The following is a 7,611-nucleotide window of genomic DNA, read 5'->3' as shown; positions in this document are numbered from 1 at the left end:
CTTTCAAAGAATTGTTATTAGGGCACTATAAAACATACAAACAATTCACTATACACAGGGCAGGAAGCAAAGAGCCTATTTATTATCCCTCACACTTCACCTCAAGAGAGAGCTCCAGGCACATGCACACTGCTCTATAAAATAGGTGATTAATTAGAACCTTCTGTATTATTAAAACCCCCTCAATAGTTTTTAATAAACTTTATGGGGGAAAAAAGAATGAATATTATTTATATGTATGATTGATTGATTCACTTTGAAGTATACCTGAAACTAATACAATGTTGTAAGTCAACCATATTCCAATAAAATTAAATTAAAAAAAAAAGAAAGCCCTAGAATTGTCTGTGCTCCTGGTAAAAACATCAATTCCTTCAAAACCCAACATTAATAGTCTCACCACATTTTGTTCTTAGAGAGTACTAGGACCAATTCCTTTATGGTCTGGTTCTACTGCATCAGCTAAGACAACGAGACTCTCCCGTCATCTCAACATCCTTAGACTCCCCTCCTATAGATCTTTTTATACTCTTCTCCCCAACCACCCCCTGTACAAACAACCTGATTCAATCTCCCATCAACTTCTCTCCTAGGATCCATCAAACCATTTTCTTCATAGGTGACACATAAATCCAGGGCTCCCATCTGCACTATAATCCATACACGGTTCTTCCCCATTTCTGACACCTTCCCTTTGTCAAGTACTGTACCTTCACTAAGGCATCCTGAAGGCATGATCAACAATCAGCGGATTTTATGATGTCCTTTATCTTTTCTCTACAAATTACCTTTTCTTCTTACTCTAACAGAGGTCGGTTTGCTGCAAGACATTGTTTCTCCTTTAGCCTTCCCAAGTAGTGGCTCTTTTCTTCCCATGCCCCTTATACAACTGGCCTGTCCTCCTGGCTCTTTGTTTCTGCTTCTAGACCACTGTCCTTCCTCTTCCATGAAATCTTCCAGCTTTGAATTCCATGTATACTACCCAGATTGCCTCCTGAATTCAATCTTAGAACAACTCTGATCTCTCCCTCTCATGTGATTCTATTACCTGGATCCCTGACAATCTTTCAATAGTACTACCTTGATTCTTGGTGATCCCAATAGTCTCACTGAGTCTATTTTCAGTATTTGAGCCTCTCAGTTCTTGATCTCCTCCACACCATTGGTCCTATCTTCAGTATACCTCATCCCTCATCCCTCACTGTCATTAAATCACTTTAATGTCATGAGGCTGAATAAGTTCAATTCCTCCATAATCTCAGTTTCAAGCATCCACTCTCTGTCATATCCTTTCTTTCTTTTTTTTCCTCCTATCTTTCTAGCTCACTTGACCTAGTACTCTTATTCCAACAATCTTTTGACCTTACCAGGACTTCTAATCTATTTATCTTACCACATTTTACTATTTCTAAACTCTCTCATGTCCTCACTTTAATTCTTATGTGGCTTAAATTCCATAGTCAATCAACATAACCATGTCTTTGCAGGCATTATCCACTCTTATTCTAGTCAAACCCATCTATCTACCTATTTACCACCTGCACATGTGTAGACAAGTGCGATAAAGAAAAACACAACCAGTTGACTGATCTCATATTAGTTTCATTACCTCCATCCTCAAGTATCCTCATTGCTCTCCAGAAATACTGCTTCACTGTCCAGAATTATTCACTTCCTTTTTCTCCTAGCTGACTATTTCCTATCTGGCCCATTTCTCTCAAATACTGACGCTCAACATCTCTTCTCTCATTCTCACTCTAGACCAATTATCGTGATTTTTTTTTTTTTCGTTTAGAAAGCAATAGAAGAGAACTAGGGAAGACCGTCCTCAAATTCCCATCACTGTACCTACTTATCTACCAGCAACCTCCTGTTGCCCTGAACTTTGGGGAAACCCTTCCATGTGTGCCCTGCATTCAATTTATATAGAGTTATTATTCCAATAATTTTCTCTTCTCTACTCTGCATCTTCAATTTTTCCCTCTCCACTTATCTACCTGTCCATGTGCAGCTATATCGGGATGAAAAACACACAAGTATGCTGAATAGTCTCTCATCAAAATCAGGACTACCTTTCTGAAGTGAAGCTTTATCATTGTTATTTTCACCAGCATGGGAGAAATAACAACAAAGCACTGCTTGATGCCACTTGTACCTCAAAAAAATCCACCTCTCTGTTCTCATTTAAAGCCAGATTCCTCTAAGAATTATTTTACTTTCTGTATTCAGTTCCATTTCCTCTCTCTTAGGGACCTGTTCAGAGCAGGATTTTGCTCCCACCACTCCACAAAACTCTTCTCGTCAAGCTCACTGACAGTCTCTATGTTGCCAAATCCAATAGTCAATTCCCATCCTCATCTCACTTGATCCAGCCCCAGCATTGACTTTCCGATTATTTCCTTCACTGTGAAGTGCTTTCTTCACTCAATTTTGAGGGCTGTATATTCTCCTGTGTTTTGTTTTGTTCCCCTACAGACCTCTTGTTGGTTCCTTATTATCATTTTTAACTTCCATCACTGCAATGCCTCAGGAATCCTCCTTGGACCTTTTCTTTTAACAAAACATCCACTTTAATACATTGAAATTGAAATAATATTCATATTTTATATGAATAACTACTGTCTAGTCTTTCCTTTGAATGACAAGTTCCAGCACTAAGCTGGCTCCTAAACATCATCACTTTAAAGTCAAAGTAATTTTGAACTAAAAAAAGAAAAAGAAAAAGAAAAAAAACAGAATCTCTAATAATCCCCCCTATCAAAACTGCCATTCTGGTTTTTGTTTTTTTTTTCTATTTGCTTGGGCTAAAACTATGAATTAAAACTTAGCTCCACTCATACTTCAATATCTCTCTTCTAAAGCATCAGAAAATCCAGTAAGCTTGACTTAAAAAATGCATATTTGCAAACACTTATCATTGTTCCATTGCTCACATGCTAATCCAGATCTCAACTACATCTCATTTAGTGTGGTGCAATAGTCTCTCACCTCCATTCTTGTTCTCCCATAGTTTATTCATCAAAAAAGAGCGTGTCCAGATAAGATATAAGGTTTATGTGTCACTGCTCTGTTCAGAACCCTCCAAGAGATCCCAGATCTCTGAATATTGTCTGTGTGCTCCCTGGATCCTTTTGTCCTTCTCTATCCTCTTTTAGGCTCAAAGAAGCTGAATTTGCTAGATTTCATCTACAAGATTCCTTGATCTCTAGATTCTAGTTGGATTCAGCAGAGGGAGCAATTAACCAGAAACTGGTGGGCAGAAGGAGTGTGAGATCTAGGTACTCCTCCTGCTTCATGTGGTAAACAAGTGTTGACTGTTCCCCTCTACCGAAAGCCTAATTACTATGCACTCACCCACTCCATACACATACCCCTGGTGCCTTATAATCACTCTTTCTCTTCATCAGTTTAGGCCTAGGGTAGTCATGCTGCCCATTGCTACTAGTACTGGGAACTCTACTCCCTCATATTAAGTTTCCTAAACACAGTGCCCATATTTGTAAATTAAAAAAGTATTAAACAATCTTCAGGTGCTCCCTGGTGGCCCAGCAGTTAAGGACTCAGCATTGTCACTGCTGTGGTGTGGGTTCAATCCCTGGCTCCAAGATTTCTACATATTGCAGGTGTGGCCAAAAATAAAATTATTAAACAATTCTTAAATTTCTCAGTTTATGCATGCCATCTGTTTCTTGCTGGGACTGTAGGCAATACTTTGGTATACTACATGAAGTAAATTGAAAGGACTTTACACTGGTCTATAAGGACACACATTATTGTCACCTTGACTTCTGTGTCTCTTGATGTCACTTCTTATTCTCTCACATGTTCCTTGTACTGCATACTCCAACTACAATGCTCCTGGATCTTTTGTTTTTCTTTTTCTTTTTTTTTTTCTTTTTTTGACATTTATGGTCTTTACATTGTTATTAAGAGTGCAAATTCCTCCACCACCACTTCATTTATGTATTCACTTAAAAGCCACTTTGTCCTTGGGGCTTTGTATGGACACTACTTAAAACTGAAAATCCCCTCCCAACATTCCTTATCCTACATCTCTGCTTTATCTAATCTGTAGAACTTATCATATAACATGCTCTGTGTTTTACTTATTTTTTCCCATTTCCTCATGCTAAAATGCAAGCCTAAGGAGAGAAAGAAATTGGATCTGTTTGTTCACGGATGTGTTTTGTCTTTTTACAAAAGTGGTGGGCACGGAGTAGATTTTAGTATTAATGCTGAATGAGTGAAGGAATAAAAAACAGAAAAAATGCAATGAGAAAATCAATAGGAAAGAAAGTATTTTCTGCCGATGATATTGGAAAATGGTATTTGAACTGCACCTTGAGAGTGGACAGTTGAGATGAAGAGAAGGGTTTTCCAGGCAGTAACCATCTGAACAAAGTCATATTGATGGCAAAGTATTCAGGAAACATTAAGTCTCTCAGCTGGATTGTAGGGTTGACTGAATATATAGAAGCAGGAAAAAAGCATAAGTTGCTGAAGCTAGGCTCAGGCTAGAGAATAGACTAATCCAAGTGCAGGGTAAAGCAAACCAAAATAAATTTTATTCTGTGAGACGTGAGGGGCAGACTCTTTGAGACTGGAAGTGTCACTGTGCAAGTTGTATCCTAGAAAGGCTAATTTTGGAATGTTGTCCACAGGACTTGACAGAGAGGGGAGACTAGAGTCATTGAGGGAAACTAGAAAGCTGTTATAAGAGATGATGAGTCATGGACCACAGTGCTGGTGATGAATGTAGAGAGGAGGGCTGTAAAATATATTGTCCTGTAAGAGTGTATTGACCTCTAGAGTAAAAGCATATATTTTGCAGGGGGTTTGGAAGAACTGATCTCTTAATTACCCATTGACCCTGAACCAACACAGAGTTTTATTCATTTTTCCAATATCATCTGGATTTTAAAACACTAAGCAGGTTTAATTTTTTTTTCTGCTTGAATTCATTAGCCAGAAATACTCTGTAGTACACTGTAGGTAGAGAGTGTTTATCACAGCTTAGTGTCCTGTCATTTTGAGCTATTTAATAGCAAGAGCACAAATAGAACATCTGCCGATGAGCATGATGCTGATTCCAGCATCAGCTGTAATTGCAGCTAGTGTAGAGTAGGGACAAGAGTCCTTAATGTGGGGGTGGGAACCAGGACAGGCATGGCACAGCTGGGGCTCTTTCCACCTCTACTTGGTCATGGATCATCTGTCCTCAGGCAATGCAGAGGGCAAAATTGAATGGTGCTGGATGTGGTGTTGGGAGCCCCAGGATTCCAATATTGAAATTCATTTTACACTGTGATGAACAAAATCCTAAAATGATATCTTTTATAGAACGCAGCATCTGTAAAGAAGTGGCAGTGGAAGAAAAGAGACAAGGCTCTATTACTCTGTTCTCAATGATATTGGCCATAATGAATTAGTTTATTTAACAAAACGGACAAAATGCTATGTTCTCATCTTGTCAAGTGCCTAAATTAGAGATTCAATATATAGCATCTGTCCACGGACATTTAGAGGAGAGTAGGTGAAAGAGAAAGACAGAAATTTATAATTCAGTAACAGAAGTCTTGTGGACAATGTAACTATAGAGGAAGGGGTACCCAATTCTACCTGGGAAACTTCATAGATTTGAAAACATTTGAGTTGAACTTGAGGTGTTGGCAGAGCTCTTACATGGAGGGAGAAAGGAGTGGGCATTCCAAGCAGAAGTAATATTTGCGAAGTGCATGGCATGTTCAGAAAATAAGAGTGCATAGTAGGCATGTAGCTCAAATGCTTAGACTTCTTGGGGATAAGGGAAGAATTTTAAAAGATTTTTGGGAAATAGATGAACAAGGGTTGATAAAAATGGACTCAGGATAATGGGGAGGAAAGATCTCTGAGATATGGTTTCACTTTGTGCAACTTCATTAGCTTTATGTGCTTATGAGGAATCAAATTCCTTAAACGTCTGACTTTGGGTTACTTAGAAGAAATCACAGATTGTACCTTGAAACACAAAAGTCTTGCTTCATTTTTAATTATACCAACTTCTAGAATATTGGAGCTAGAAAGGCACATAATGATCCTTGAATTGTATTGATGGGGGAACTGACTCAGTTAGTGCTTTGCTCAGGGTCTCATAGCAAAAGAATTACAGTTTGAATAAGAACTCAGATCTCCTAACTCCATAGATGTTGCTGTTTATATACTACGCAATTTTAAAAGAAGTCTCCGTTTATTTTTTGTCATGGTGAAACATATGGACATGCATCACAGTAGAAAGGTTGCTTGGGGTTTGTTTGGGTAAAAGATAAGAGCATAAAGCTGTTAAGAAGCTAGAAGGGGAGTTCCCGTCGTGGCGCAGTGGTTAGCGAATCCGACTAGGAACCATGAGGTTGCGGTTCAGTCCCTGGCCTTGCTCAGTGGGTTAACGATCCGGCGTTGCCGTGAGCTGTGGTGTAGGTCGCAGACGCGGCTCGGATCCCGCGTTGCGGTGGCTCTGGTGTAAGCTGGTGGCTACAGCTCTGATTCAACCCCTAGCCTGGGAACCTCCATATGCCGTGGGAGCGGCCCAAAGAAATAGCAAAAAGACAAAAAAAAAAAAGCTAGAAGGTAACATTTTTTTTTTTCAATCTAATATATAAAGCAGTGACTTTGGGACTTGAGATTAAAATTGGTTTAGAAGTTAGAAGCATCAGAGCTGAACTATGAACAGGCTCCACGTGAACTTAATGTGTCTTCTCAAATCTACCAGCACCAGATAGTGACAGAAAACAGATGAAGGAGGAGAACAGAGGTTAACTGTTTATCTTTATAAGAGAGACATGCGCTGCCACAGGAACTAGGTCTAAACAAATGGAAGAACATTTATGACTCCTTGAGAAGAAAAGTTGTACCTTTTAAATATTTTTCTAACTATCACTAGATCTTGGGTGTTAGTATGTATGTATGTGAGAAGGGAGGGGGTTACTTAAGCATTACTAGGCAAACTAAAGAAGCATAAAATTATAACATTCTATGGAATTTCTAGTCCAACTCCATCCATTTGGAGGGTTGAGAAGTCTGAGACACAGGGGAGTAATGACTTGATTATTAATATATAACCATTTCAGTTGAGAAAGCAATTACCTATTCATCCTTCCTCTTGCATCAGCTGCTTTTTGGAATAAGCAGTCACTTCCAATCTCTTTAGAGGTGAGCCCAGAATAAAAGTTCTGTTTCAGGACCCAACCCTAGACCAAAAATATGGCTAACTAGCTCCATTTATCTCATCTATCAGAGCCTGCCTTTTTGACAAGTACAACAGATAGGAGGAGAGGAAAAGGAAGAAAGGAAGGAGAGAGAGAGAGACAGAGATAACAGGACTGCAGATGATATAATGCATCCCCATCCTGTAGTCTTTCACTAGAAGGAAGAAATATCCCAAGCAGAAAAGGATAGTTAGCTTTCATTTGGGTTGTGTCACTACTAGAGCTGGTTAGCTTATCAGGTTAGGGATGAAATTAGGAAGGCTAAGAACAAGTTGCTTTCCTTTTCTGGACTTCAATTTATACAACGGAAAGATAAATGATTTTCTATATTACAGTAATAGTTTTAAAATATGTTCACAAATTCTTTGAT

The sequence above is a fragment of the Sus scrofa genome, chromosome 13 (genome assembly GCF_054392235.1).
Source record: "Sus scrofa isolate SSC_HxYL_T2T_F1_AM1 chromosome 13, Sscrofa_HxYL_maternal_Yorkshire_Landrace_v2.0, whole genome shotgun sequence".
Classification (NCBI taxonomy): Eukaryota; Metazoa; Chordata; class Mammalia; order Artiodactyla; family Suidae; genus Sus; species Sus scrofa.
The sequence above is the reverse complement of the archived record's forward strand: the minus strand, read 5'-3'. Positions refer to the sequence as shown.